This window comes from Mirounga leonina, unplaced genomic scaffold (assembly GCF_011800145.1).
Source record: "Mirounga leonina isolate KUSES-001 unplaced genomic scaffold, KU_Mleo_1.0 Mir_53, whole genome shotgun sequence".
Taxonomy (NCBI): Eukaryota; Metazoa; Chordata; class Mammalia; order Carnivora; family Phocidae; genus Mirounga; species Mirounga leonina.
The window spans coordinates 47,139,405-47,153,710 of NW_023270807.1; the positions used below are offsets into that span (position 1 = coordinate 47,139,405).

General features: G+C 42.4%; 1 protein-coding gene across 4 annotated transcripts in view; it reads left to right on the forward strand.

The window, feature by feature from the left end:
• Window positions 1-602: 602 nt before the first annotated feature.
• Window positions 603-14,306, forward strand: part of ANKRD6 (ankyrin repeat domain 6) — a 184,455-nt gene continuing 170,751 nt past the window's right edge. For all 4 annotated transcript variants that reach the window (XM_034991400.1, XM_034991401.1, XM_034991402.1 and 1 more), the window contains exon 1: window positions 603-804. The gene's annotated coding sequence lies outside the window, so the exon portion shown is untranslated. The remainder of the gene's footprint in view (window positions 805-14,306) is intronic.

Consider the following 14,306-nt stretch of genomic DNA (forward strand, 5'->3'; position numbering starts at 1 on the left):
AAGAAGTAACTGTGAAAAACAGACAAAAATGGACCAAGTTAATGGTGTGTAAAGTGTGATTTGAATATAGGAGTCAGGAATGCTCAATGCTTTTGTCTGTGTCATATGGGATGGTTCTGACAAGCTACTTACAGACAAGGTCTTTGGAATAGGGGCTTCCTTACCCTTTCCAGCTCTCTAATGAATCTGCCTCATTCATCACTGTTGAGCTCCCACTGAGCCATTCCAGTTAAGAGAATGAACGAAGAATATACTGAAATATCCATTTGGCCACAGGGTGAGGCATGGTTTTCTCCTCCCAATTCCCTTCTCCCCCCGGCCCAGTAAACCTCCTGGCGACCCGTGCCCGGAAAAGCTCACCACACCGCAGCCCCCCTCCCTCCCAGTCTTCAGAAGGAGGCCTCCCGGGCGGACAAGGAAGGGACCCCGGCCCCAGCTGGCAGCGGCCTGCAGCCCAGGGAGGCCCCAGGGGCTGCCCCGGGGCCTTCGGGCCCCGCCTCCCACAGGTCCCCGCCATGTCGGGCGCGGGCCGCTGTGCGGCGCTGCGGCCTCAGTTTAGGAGGCGCGGCCGGGGCGGGGCCTGGGCCGTGCGGGCGGCGGGCGCGGCGAGCTCGGCCACAGGTAACCTGCGGGAGCCGGCAGCGCAGCCTGGCGAGCGGGCGGCTGGAGGCGCGGCGCTGGGCGGCGCCGAGGCCCAGGGGCCGCCGGAGCCTGCGGGAACCCTTCCCGGTCGTCTGCCCTCGCCCCCAACTCTGTCGCCGGCAGCGGTCCCTGCGGCGCGGACGTCCGGCGCGCGAGAAAAAGGTACGGTGCGACCTAGCTGGGTTCCTTCGAGACCCCTCTTCGTCTGAGGGCCGACGTCCGCCACTCCCGGGGGGCGTCCCGGCCGGGGAGCACGGTGTCGGAGGTGGGGGCGCTGCTCCGTCGGTGCCCCCAGGGCGCCTTCTGCTTGGGGGAGGAGACCCAGAGGGAGCGCGTTGCCCCCTCTCCTGCGGCCTCCGGAAAGCCGGGACCGGAGGGGGTCTTCCTGGGGCACCTCTCTTACCGCTTTGCTTCACTTGCCTCCCTAGAGTATAGAACTTTGGGTGGGGGTGGCGAACTTTGTCGTCTCGGCTTGTCCCCCTCCTCTTTCTCCAGTGAGCTCAGAGTTTAAAGAAAGTGGTGGGGGGGGCGGGGGTCCCCAGGTATGTCTCCCGGTTGCGGTGGTTGGTGGCCTGCGGGAGTAAAGGAGGGTCCCCTTTGGTCGCCTTGCGCTCTCCGCCGCCCCCGGGCCTGCGGGCCGGCCTCAGAGTCACCGGGTTCGGCTCGGACGCGCCAGCAGCCTGCCCCCTCCTCTTACCCCTTTGAGGACTGCAAAGGGGCGCAGACCCGGGAGGGTGGGGGCTGGACTCCTGCCCCGCAGAGATCCGCCCTGGCTGGAATTAGGCTCTGTGAAGAGTTAGCAAGTGGCACCTCCCAGGGCCGGGGCAGAGGAAGCGAGGCACGTTGGTTTGAGTGCAGACACCAGTTTACCGACACTTGTCTTGGGGATTTAAGTGTGGTGCTTCCGGTAGATTTGGGGAGCGTGAGGGGACGTGTGGAGCATTATTTGTGACAGGAGAGGGGCTTGAATTTCATAAAGCTGGTCAAGAATGTTTTCCCTGCAGTACAGTGAGATGGTTCAATGGTGGAGATCTGCTTTGGGGTTATGAGACTGTTTTGGTTCCACCACTTGTTAGGTGTGTGACTTTGGAAACTCCACTTCTTTTTTCCTTCCTTCCTTCCTTCTTTCCTTCCTTCTGCTAGTCAAGTGAATCAGTGGGAGTGGAGAAGGAACAAAGAAATCCGTAACTGGCTGTGATCAATTAATTGTAAACACCTCTGCGCTTGGACCAGCCTGGAAAATCCATTTCATTAAACTTAGTTTTTAAAACTGTAAACTGAGTGTATTAGACATAATTCAGTAGTATCGTGGAAATTAAATGAAGTGATGGAAGTAAAATGCTTGTCATGGTGCTCTTGAATGTTAGGCATCCTTTTTGTGAACCTGTTGGATGACAATATTCATTCATGTTTAGGTCATGTCTACTAGGCCAGTGTAAGTGGAAAGAACTTGGCAATGAAGACAAACACACCTGGGTCCAGAGTAGTGCACAAGTACACTGATTGTCTTTGAGGAGATATTTCCCATCCCTAGAATAGCAATAGCAACCTGTTGTTCTTGCACGTAGGAGGTGCAACCATACATGTTTAACTTCCTTCTGCCATCCCTAGCAGGTGCTTAGCATATGGCAAGTGAATTTTTTTTTTTTAATTAGGGATATAAATTAAAATTGGAAGAGTTTTCTGCCCTTTTGGTCATAAGTGGGGAGGGGAGAGTTGGAGAGGGTGAAGAAGAATAAGACACCATAAAACAACTAGCTGCACATTGTTGGAAGGTATGGACCAAGGGTGATAAAGAAATGCTCGTTTAATGGGGCGCCTGGCTGGCTCAGTCAGGGGAGCATATGACTCTTGATCTCAGGGTTGTGAGTTGGAACCCTACATTGGGTAGAGATTACTTAAATAAAAGCATAAATATATATTTTTTAAGAGAAAAAAATATATATTAAGAGAAATGTTCATTTGTTAACTCTTTGTTTTTCAGTGATTGTACCAAAAATTAACTTTAACTTCCCATTTAAACCTGTCAGCGTCTCCAGAGCCCTCTGGCTAAGCATTTACTCCCAAGTAAAGGCTAATGGCTAGTGATTCAGTTCAGCATGGAGACAATGCATACTTTCAACTCCTGAGGACCTACCATATAGGAATTCAGGTCTCCCTATTCCTACTGTGAAATATACCTGCACAAAGTATCAAACTACATTTTCAATGTAAAGAATGAGAATAGAACCCACACACTCAAGTACCCATTACCTAGCTGAAGAACTGGAGCATCCCCAGGACCTTGGAGGCCCCCAGTAACTCTCCCCATGGCATTCCAGCCCTCCTTCTTCCTGCAAGGAACCATTGGTTGGGCTTGTGTTAATTTTTTTTCCTTGCTTTCACACATCATATGCTACATAAATAGCTCTGTGAAAGCATTTCACAAACCAGCATTTCCACAATAACCTGGAGCATTCTTATTGAACTTAAAAGCAGGATATTGAGAGTAGGATGCAAACCACAAAAAAGCTGACAGTCTCAAAGTACTGGGGTGAGGCAGTCTGTCTTTCCAAGGTTTTCCCCAGGTTTCCTTGGCACAGGCTCTGCGGGTGTGTTCTGTCTGTACAAGGGAAGCCCAGTCTCTTCCGACATAGCTTGGAGGCTATAATTTTTAAAAGCTTTGCTTGAGTCCCTAAGAATGAGAAAAACAGTAATTTGTGTGCATGTGTTTGAACTTTTTTTTTAAAATACAAATTATCCAGGGGAACATTGTGTGGGATTTGAAGGATCAAGCCGACAGAGAGAGCAACCTTTAAAAATGGTTTTAATCCAAATTCTTCTTTTCCTGGTTATTATGTTTGTGTTTTGGACTTTGTTTTAAGTTACTTTTGCAGGGTCACACAGCTCTCCCAGAGAATCTTGCACAACTCCATCACTTCTTGATTAAGGCAAAAGATTCCTAAACTTGGTTCATGGCTCCCTTAGTATCTTAGTAATTTTTTCACAGTGCCCCTAATTTTTTTTTTTAACTATTAAAAATATAGATTTATTTTTTTTGAGTTGTTGACTTTTTTTTTATTCTTATGTTAATCCCCATACATTACATCATTAGTTTTAGATGTAGTGTTCCATGATTCATTGTTTGTGCATAACACCCAGTGCTCCATGCAGAATGTGCCCTCCTCAATACCCACCACCAGGCTAACCCATCCTCCCACCCCCCTCCCCTCTAGAACCCTGTTTGTTTTTCAGAGTCCATCGTCTCTCATGGTTCGTCTACCCCTCCGATTTCCCCCGCTTCATTCTTCCCCTCCCGCTACCTTCTTCTTCTTCTTTTTTTTCTTCTTAACATATATTGCATTATTTGTTTCAGAGGTACAGATCTGAGATTCAACAGTCTTGCACAATTCACAGCGCTTACCAGAGCACTTACCCTCCCCAGTGTCTATCACCCAGTCACCCCATCCCTCCCACCCCACCCCCCCACTCCAGCCACCCTCAGTTTGTTTCCTGAGATTAAGGATTCCTCATATCAGTGAGGTCATATGATACATGTCTTTCTCTGTTTGACTTATTTCGCTCAACATAATACCCTCCAGTTCCATCCACGTCGTTGCAAATGGCAAGATCTCATTCCTTTTGATGGCTGCATAATATTCCATTGTATATATATACCACATCTTCTTTATCCATTCATCTGTCGATGGACATCTTGGCTCTTTCCACAGTGCCCCTAATTTTAAGTAGTTCACCATAGTTAGGTTCAAACAACTTACTAAGTATGTATGTCCTAACAACATAGAAGTTATTTTTAGAAAAATAGTACACATAAACTGAGAGAAAAAAATATTGTTATATCATTCTTAAAGAACTCCAATTACAAGCAGGCTGTGTGTGCCTGTACTAATTCCTAAATCTTGGGACTAAATTGGATACCACCACTCTCATTTCCTGTTCCACATTAATTTTTCTGTAGCACTTGCTTTTTATCACAGCATTCACTGAAAACCCAGGTTTTGCAAAGATGTGTATGATGTCATTGATAGGCGTGTAATGTGATCTAACATTAAAACTGAATTCTGGTTTGTAATTCAGCATTTTCCAACGTGTTGACTACACTGTGTTTCCCTCAAAACTTTGAAATAACCTAAGTTGCCCTTGTGAATTTGCTGCAGTATCCAGAGTGCCTTGGTGCTCAGTTTGGGCATTTTTGGTCTAAGGTAAAACCCTCTTCTGGGGAGAGAGCAGTTATTAAAGAAGGGGTCTGTCTGCCTGAAGTAGCCCCAGGTTAAGCTACTGTGCGGAGTGGGCTAAATCTTGGTTTCTCCTCTACATAAAATGGAATGGTGAAAGCCTGCCTCGGAGGGTCACGGAGAGGATTAAACTAGATAATGTACATAAAAGCATCTCTAAAGGGCCTGGAATATAACAGAGTCTCAAGAAATGATAGCTCTTTTATGATTGTTAAATAGTACTAAATAGTCCAGTAATAGGTAAATATATCATAGTCCCTATTTAAGAATAGCCAGTATAAAAAAAAAACACCTCAGTGCTTAAAATCTCAATCTTAGCAAATAAATTATGAAGTAGTTGGTTCACAATAGAAAATGATTTATCATTTTTCAAACAGCAAACTCTGGTGTACCATTGTGATACATTTTGACTTTGCAGACCCATCTCTGGAATGTTCATTTTCATTTGCCAGCCTGTGTCCAGGTTTGAGGAGGAAGTCATAACTGATTGGAGGGAGAAGTCCTGAACTTGGACAAGTAGATTTCTGATTTTAGGAGGGAAGTACTTTGTCTTAGGTCTCGGGAAATTTGGACATGGCTTTGTAGGGGCCCAGGGCAGGCTGCCCCAAAATGTGCCTCTTTGGCATAAAGATTATTTCGAGTTAAGAGTAACAGAAATCCAGCAGATGCAGCAAAGGTGCTCTGCCTCCCCATAACTGCCTAAATTTACATTGGAAAGGAGAGACTGCAACAGGAAGAGAAGTACTAACAGAGGCCCCCTTTAGGAACTCATCTACATAATAGAACATCTTGTTTTTCCAAACATCTCCTTTCATCTTCTGGCTGTTGAATTTTTTTCTCTGTGTCCTCAGGCCCCTACTTTTTTCCTTAGCTCACGTAAGCTTCAAATTGCCTCATTGTCTTTGGAATCTCTTGTCTGTGTGGATTCCCCCTAAATATGCCTATTAAATTTGATCTTCTCCTGTTAACCTGTCTTTTGTCAATTTGATTCTAAGTCCAGCTAGAAGGACCACAGGGCAGAGGAAGGTCTTCCTCCCGGATTGGTTACAAACCTGCAAATGTTTCAAGTAGGGTTTAAATTTTGCATCTGCTGGGCGCCTGGGTGGCTCAGATGGTTAAGCATCTGGCTTTGGCTCAGGTCATGATCCCAGGGTCCTGGGATCGAGTCCCGCATCGGGCTCCCTGCTCGTTGGGAGCCTGCTTCTCCCTCTGCCTCTCTCTCTCTCTTTGTCTCTCATGAATAAATAAATAAAATCTTTAAAATAAATAAATAAATTTTGCATCTGCCTACAGCATAGAGAGGCAGACAATCTTTTCAGATGAAATAATTTTATTAAACTTATTAACATCACATGATAATTCCCGTCAATAAGTGGTACTTACTAATCCTCCAAGGAAAGGCTGATTTGAATAAAGATGTCATACATGGCTCTCATGGTGTCTTTTAGGAAACAGAGACCTTTACTCCCTTGTCCTGTTCATTTTCCAGAACCCAAGCCTAAGTTAGAAGCTGGTGATAGCTTGACAATTTGTGAGAATACATTCAATAGTGATATTTCTAGTGTAGTTTTTAATTTTTATTGTTGCTTGCTTTGGTCATTTATCGTTGAGCAACCTGTACAGAACCGTAGGTGATGATGCTTCCGAGTTGACATAAATCCTACTGGATACAATTTTTATTTGTTTTGATTCTTTTTTTTTTTTTTAAAGTAGGCTCCACACCCAACGTGGAGCTTCACCTCAGGACCCTGAGATCAGAAGTTGCATGCTCTACCAACTGAGCCAGTCAGGTGCCCCTAGTTCCTAATGTTGAAGGTTTTTAATTTCTTTGTGAGATTTGGGGATGTATGTGTGTGGGAGAAACTATTTTGATTCTTCTTAACTGATTGTTCTCTTTTTTCCATTTGATGCCTGATGTGGGAAACAAAGGCAAAAGAAAAAATTAAATTTCCTTACTTCTTACAGCCCATTGACAAGACCTTGAAACAGGCAGAGTGACGTTCCACTGGGAGCTCAGCTACCTCGATGTTGACACTTTGCTAAGGGCAAAAGGCAATCTTAGCCCGACCCCCCAGGATCCTGTGAGTCTACTTTAAACATATAGAAATTCCTTTGGAAGCTCCCTTTATCTCTTACACCCCCCCCCCCCAAGATACATGTTAGGAATCATCCTCCAAGCATATAGCCCACTGATATACATCTGAAGGGTCTCAGGACTGAGGGTTTACTAAACAATAATAAATGACCTCTCCTAACAATAATTGGCCCCCTCAGGGTCCTAGAAACCTTGTTTCCAAAATACCTTGAAGGTTTGTTCTGTCCCTAACCCCCTCCCAACTATATATAATCGCCACCCCTCACAACCCCAATGCAGCTCTTTCTGCCCAGGGGTCCAAGCCCCCCCCCCCCCCCCCCCCCGTGCTTTAATAAAATCACCTTTTTGTGCCAAAGACATCTCAAGATTTCTTTCTTGGCTGTCAGCTCTGGACCCCAACAACACTCTAAAAACCACATCAGTGCCCATATAATCGTCAGCATCATTTTCATTTAACATAGAATTTCTCTTTTAAAAAAAAATAAGGGGCGCCTGGGTGGCTCAGTTGGTTAAGCGTCTGATTCTTGATTTCAGCTCTGGTTGTGAGATTGAGCCCCACATAGGGCTCCATGCTCAGTGGGGAGTCCCCTTCAGATTCTCTCTCTCCCTCTGCCCCTCCCCTCCCACTGTGCATGCTCTCTCTCTCAAATAATTCAAGTTGGTTTTTTTTTTTTTAAATAAAAAAAAATAAGAATTTCAAATCTTTCCCTGGGTTAGACTGATTATATTTAATACTCAATATCTTAAGGTTTTAGGGTACAAAGTAGAAAACTACATTATAGATAATAAAACTGATTAGAATGAATCGTTTCTCCTTTTGTTGTCTGTTACTCTTTTACTTAAAAGAAAATAGAGGGGTGCCTGTATAGAACATAAAATTCTTGATCTCAGTGTTGTGAATTTGAACCCCACATTAGGTGTAGGTGTACTTTAAAAAAATTAAAAGAAAATTGAAAGTCAGAAAGTTTGAGCATCTATTTAACTATTAGAATTCAGTTCTAGGTACAAAGTGCTTTGGGAAATGCTTGACTCTTAGTATTCTCATGAAAAACTAGGAAAGGGTATATAAAGATTAAAACATTTAATTTAAATTTGAGAGCTTATTGGTAGCTGAATGTGGACTGAATTCTTACATCACTGACTTGTTCTTGGTACAAGAATGGAGATTATAGGAAATATTTCTACCCATGATGGTACAAAATGTTCTTTTTAAAAAAGTGAATTTAATTGACCTAACAGTAAATAGTAACCAAGAATGGAGAAGTAGCCCAAAGTAAACTAATCTTAATAGCTAAACAGGAACAAGCAAGGCTTTTTGTTTGGTTTTATTTTTATAGAGAACATCTGCTTTAATACATCTTTCTAAAATGATTAGGTACAATAGAATAGAATAAGGTTGATATTTCTTACAGACATTAAGTAGATGAAAGATGAATATAGAACTTAGTTCTATTGAGATTGGGACCTTTTCCACATTAGGTTTAGGAATGTTCTCTGTTATCATCTGGCTGGGTTGGGTGAGGCAGTGGGAGATGGAGGAGCAAATCCTGGGACCTTGGAGAGGATGGAAGGACATTGATGGACATCAGGAAACTTGGTATAGTCCTGGCCACCAACTCACTTGTGGAGCTCTAGACACTCTGAATTTCTCGGTCTCAGTTTTTTTCTTCATTACATTAGGGGACAGGACCAAAATATTTCTTTTAAAAATGCACAGTTCTGTGAAATTATGCATATTCACAGTGGCAACACTTTGTTTTCCTATAAGTTTAGAGAGAGGTATCTTCAAGTTGACCTGATGGTCTGTGGAACAAAGCGAACTAATGAGATTGTTATCTTGATGTAACCGGATGATTTCCTTTAGTATGAACATGACTAGCTTCCTTTGTGGTGTCTTTTAAGACTGTCTGTGTGTAGGGGCGCCTGGGTGGCTCAGTCGTTAGGCGTCTGCCTTCGGCTCAGGTCATGATCCCAGAGTTCTGGGATCGAGCCCCGCATCGGGCTCCCTGCTCCGTGGGAAGCCTGCTTCTCCCTCTCCCACTCCCCCAGCTTGTGTTCCCTCTCTTGCTATGTCTCTCTCTGTCAAATAAGTAAATAAATAAAATTAAAAAAAAAAAAGACTGTGTGTATTCACATTCTACAATATAAACCAAAAGTGCCATTTTATTCTAAAACTTGCTTCCAAGGTAAAAAAAATCATATTCTTATTTTAGTGAGTTAGAATTTTCAGTCTCTTTTTTTCCCTGCATTTTATTCTAATTCTAGGAAAGTCCCATGGGAATCTGATATATAAAGAAATTTCCTCTAGATGGTGAGTTTTAGAAGTATTGGGGTTGTCCCCCCTGCATATTTATGGGAATTGTAAAGACTCCTTGCAATGAGCATATATTATGTTTACAGTCAAAAATAGGCGCTCAGTCAGTTAAGCATCAGACTCTTGATCACAGCTCAGGTCTTGATCTCAGGGTCATGAGTTCAAGCCCCTTGTTGGGCTCCATGCTGAGCGTGGAGCCTACATAAATAAACCAAAATTAAAAAATCAGGTAAAAAGCTTTAAAAATTATGGGGCACCTGGGTGGCTCAGTCAGTTAAGTGTCTGTCTTCAGCTCAGGTCATGATCTTGGGGTCCTGGGATTGAAACCTGCTTTGGGCTCCCTGCTCAGCGGGGAGTATGCTTCCCCCTCTCCCTCTGCCACCCCTTCCCCCTTTTGTGTGTGCTCTCTCTCTCTCAAATAAATGAATAAAATCTTCTTTAAAATACATGTATTTATGAGACACCTGGGTGGCTCTGTCGGTTAATCTGTTGCCTTCGGCTCAGGTCATGATCCCAGGGTCCTGGGATTGAGCCCCGCATAGGGTTCCCTGCTCAGCGGAGAGTCTGCTTCTCTCTCTCTCTCCTTCTGTCCCTCCTCCCTGCTCGTTCTCTGTCTCTTTCAAATAAATTAAATCTTAAAAAAATATATATATATATGTATTTAATGAGAGGTGAAAATATGATGACATGAATGGACTTATTTTATCATGCTTATATGATAGTGATTTTTTATTTTTAATGTAGCTCTATATCCAAGGTGGGGCTTGAACTCATGACCTGGAGATCAAGAGTCACATGCTCTATTGACTGAGCCAGCCAGGCCCCCCCATAATAGTGATTGGAATTTACTATTAAGGATAAAAAATAAACCAAACTGTGATTTTCAGTTCAGGTTTTTCACAAAACAAAGTTATTATTTCTCTGGCAGGGATAACATGTCTCATGCCAGTTTTAAAACTTATTTTTAAGCTAGAAAATGCCAAGCTAACTGTAAGTCCCAGCATGAAATTCTGAATTCACCCCAACTTAGGTAGAATGCTGAGATGCACTGTAATTTATGTTTTAGTTATATTTTAGTTATATTTTATATTATACCATATATAAGTATTGGAGAGTAGATTTCTTGAGTGGGTATATATGGATGCATTTGAGTATCCTACATATACCCTGTATGGAGAGCCACCAATAGTTAGGAGCCATAGGCTTCACAGTTGATCTTACTGGGTTTGATGCCTGGCTTGTCACCTATTGGTTATAAAAATTTTCACAGTTTACTTAACCTTTTTTTTTTTTAAAAGATTTTATTTATTCATTTGAGACAGAGACAGAGAGAGTACAAGCAGGGGGAGAGGAAGAGGGAACAGGGAGCCAGATGCGGGGCTCGATCCCAGGAGCTGGAGATCATGACCTGAGCCGAAGGAAGATGCTTAACCATCTGAGCCACCTAGGTGCCCCTTTATTTAACCTTTTTATGCCTCGGTTTCTCTAACTATAAAATGAGGATTTGAAATGCATAATATACATTTGAAATATACATAATGTAAAATTTACCATTTTAATAATTTTTTAAAGTAACCTCTACCCCCAACATGGGGCTCGAACTTATGACTCTAAGATCAAGAGTCATAGACTTTATTGACTGAGCCAGCCAGGCATCCCATCCATTTTAATAATTTTTAAGTGTGCTACTCGGTGACATTAATTACATTCACAATGTTGTATAATCATCACCCCTGTTAATCTCCAGAACTTTTCATCATCCCAAACTGAAACTCTGTATACATTAAACAATAATTCTTCATTCTCCCTCTCCCTGCCATGCCCCAGACCCTGGTAACCTCTGTTCTACTTTCTGTCTCTATGAATTTCACTGTTTTAGATACCTCATATAGGTGGAATCATACAGTATTTGTCCTTTTTTGATTGGTTTGTTTCACTTAATATCCTTGAGGTTCATGTATTATTTTTGCAACTTTTATATGAGGCCAGTATTATATCAAAATAAAGTTTAAAATAAAGTTTAAAAATAAAAAAATCCCATTGATGGGATCCCAATGCTGCATCAAGCACAAAGGTTAGGGACAGTGCAGGATGGCTAGAAAAGCTAAGGAGTGACATTACCTTTCTTTCCCTTCTCCTCCAATCCGAGGAAAAGATGCAAGAAGTAACAATGTTCTCTCTTGTATAGGGAACTGTGTGTATTATTTACTAGTGAGTTCTTATACCAATCTGAGGGGCAGCTATTCAATCTCTCACTGAAATAGGAATTCTTAACCTGGAGTTAATCCATGGGCTACAGATGTCCTGAGCTCCCTGAATTTATGTATAAATATTTAAATGAATGTTCGTATGTAGATTTGAGAACAAAGAAGTTCCATAGCTTTCATCAGATTCTCAAATGGTTTCCTAACCCAAAAATGGTTAATAAGCAATATGAGAAAATATTGTTTACAGAGATATAGCCACCCCATAATAGGCTCTTTCACTCCTTTTAGTTCTCTGGCATATCTTTCCCCCAGACGGTTTCTTTGTGCTCAAACCTGGGATAAGCCTGAACAGTTCTTTACCCTTAGAGCCTCTGGCCATTCACCTGTGTCCTATAAACTCCAGGACCCATTCCTCAAGGGCTAGAGGAGCCCCAGGGTAAACTATTTTGGAGTCCCCAGTAGGGGACATGTCTAAAGTCTTGTGCAGAACTCAGCCTCACAACTGCCAAATCTCGCCCCACCTTCCTTAGGCGCTAGAAAATAGAAAGGAAAAACTCATGAAGTAGTACCAAATGACTGAAATTCAGTAAATTCTGCCTTGGGGAATGTAAATTTAATTTTAAGATTGTCTTCTGGTTTACACTTTGTTTTAAATGTATTATAAATATATCATACAATGTCTTCTACCTTGTGTAGTATCCAGTGATTTATTTATTTATTTTTATTTTTTAAAGATTTTATTTATTTATTTGACAGAGAGAGACACAATGAGAGAGGGAACACAAGCAGGGGGAGCGGGAGAGGGAGAAGCAGGCTTCCCGCAGATCAGGGAGCCTGATGCAGGGCTCGATCCCAGTACCCTGGGATCATGACCTGAGCTGAAGGCAGACGTTTAACGACTGAGCCATCCAGGAGCCCCGTATCCAGTGATTTAGGTAGCTATTGCATTGACATATTGTTATAAGAGATGTTAAATATTAGAATTTATTCAGACTGGTTTGTAGCTCCTATGGATGGATTGCATAAATGGCAAAAATTGTTATTTGAAAGTTTTTCTTATACATACAACTCCTCAGTATTTGAATTTATCTCAGAAACCCTTCAATAAATCATGTTAATTGACTCTTTTATCCAACTCAAATATATTCTCTTAAGGTAGGCTAAGTGCTCTAATAACCATCTCCAAATGTCAGTGGCTTGATGCAGTAAAAGTTTATTTCTAGCTCATACAAAGTCCAAATCTGTTATTCCTGGTTGGGCATTTCTCCTGGTTAGCTCTCCTTCATGTGACTCAGGGATAAAGGCTCCTTCCATCTTGTAATGCCACCATCTTCAACATGTGGTCTCCCATGTCACTATAAGGGGGAAGACAGTATGGAAAGGTATACTAGAGTAACTGCCTTCACCAGCAAGTGAAAACACGTCACTTCTGCTCACATCTTATTGGCCAGAATGAGTCACGTGGCCCCACCTAGATTTAAGGAAGCTGGGAAATGTATTCCCTGACTGGTAATTGTTTCTGAGCAATAATTCTTTACTTTGAAAGGGGAATGGAACTCTTTGGTGGATAAGTAGTCTTTTGACTGGTCAGTTCAGTGTAACTACCTTCATATAATTTATCTCTCAGTTTCCAAACATCTATATATATGTAGTATGTCTTTATAGTGTAAGGTATGGATGAGACCTCCACATTGGAAGCAATTGTATCATAATTGCCATGTAAATAAATGAAAATGGGAATAAGCCATCTAGATTCATATATTTATTAGGGAACAAAGCATATTTGATTTACTTGAGTCATCCAACCACATAGAGAACTGTACATTTGAGAAAGATGGAACAGAGGGGGATTAGCAAAGAACAAGAATATGCATGTTTTATTGGCTTCATGAATGTTATTGTAACAGTTTAAAACTACTTCAACTTGCTGGCAATAAAGTGTGAAACTCTTTTCCTTTTCAAAAAAAAAAGCAGTCTTTGCCATGGAATGTATTACACAATCACAAATGTATGTGTCACTTTGACTTGTTTGCTACTAAGGGAAACTAAAGTTGTAAAATTCAGACCTATTTGTCTTATTTGCTTGACGTAAATTTGTGCCTGGGGGGGTACCATTTGGCATGTCCAGCCTCTAACAGCTGCAAATGGAACGTATTGAGGGATTAAATGTAAGACCATATGAAAGATCCCAGTGCCCAGTTGGAGGCATGGATAAAATGGTTCCCAACATTGGTGGTGTACACTAACTATAGTAATGCTTCACTTATCCATTACTGTTCTACCTAAGGAAACCGTCCAAATTAATATTTACCATCTTTTTTTTTTTTTAAGATTTTATTTATTTATTTGAGAGAGAGAATGAGAGACAGAGAGCATGAGAGGGGGGAGGATCAGAGGGAGAAGCAGACTCCCTGCTGAGCAGGGAGCCCGATGCGGGATTCGATCCTGGGACTCCAGGATCATGACCTGAGCCGAAGGCAGTCGCTTAACCAACTGAGCCACCCAGGCGCCCCAATATTTACCATCTTTTAAACCCTAGTTTTTTAATCTTTATTTTATTTTTAAAATATTTTATTTATTTATTTGACAGAGAGAGAGAGCACAAGCAGGGGGAGGGCAGGCAGAGGGAGAGGGAGAAGCAGGCTTTCCGCCGAGCAGGGAGCCCAGTGTGGGGCTCGATCCCAGGACCCTGAGATCATGATCTGAGCCAAGGCAGACACCGAACCCACTGAGCCACCCAGGAGCCCCAGTCCTAGTTTTTTAAAAAGTTACATTTCATGGTGCCCATGTTAGAATTAAAGGTGCACCAAAGC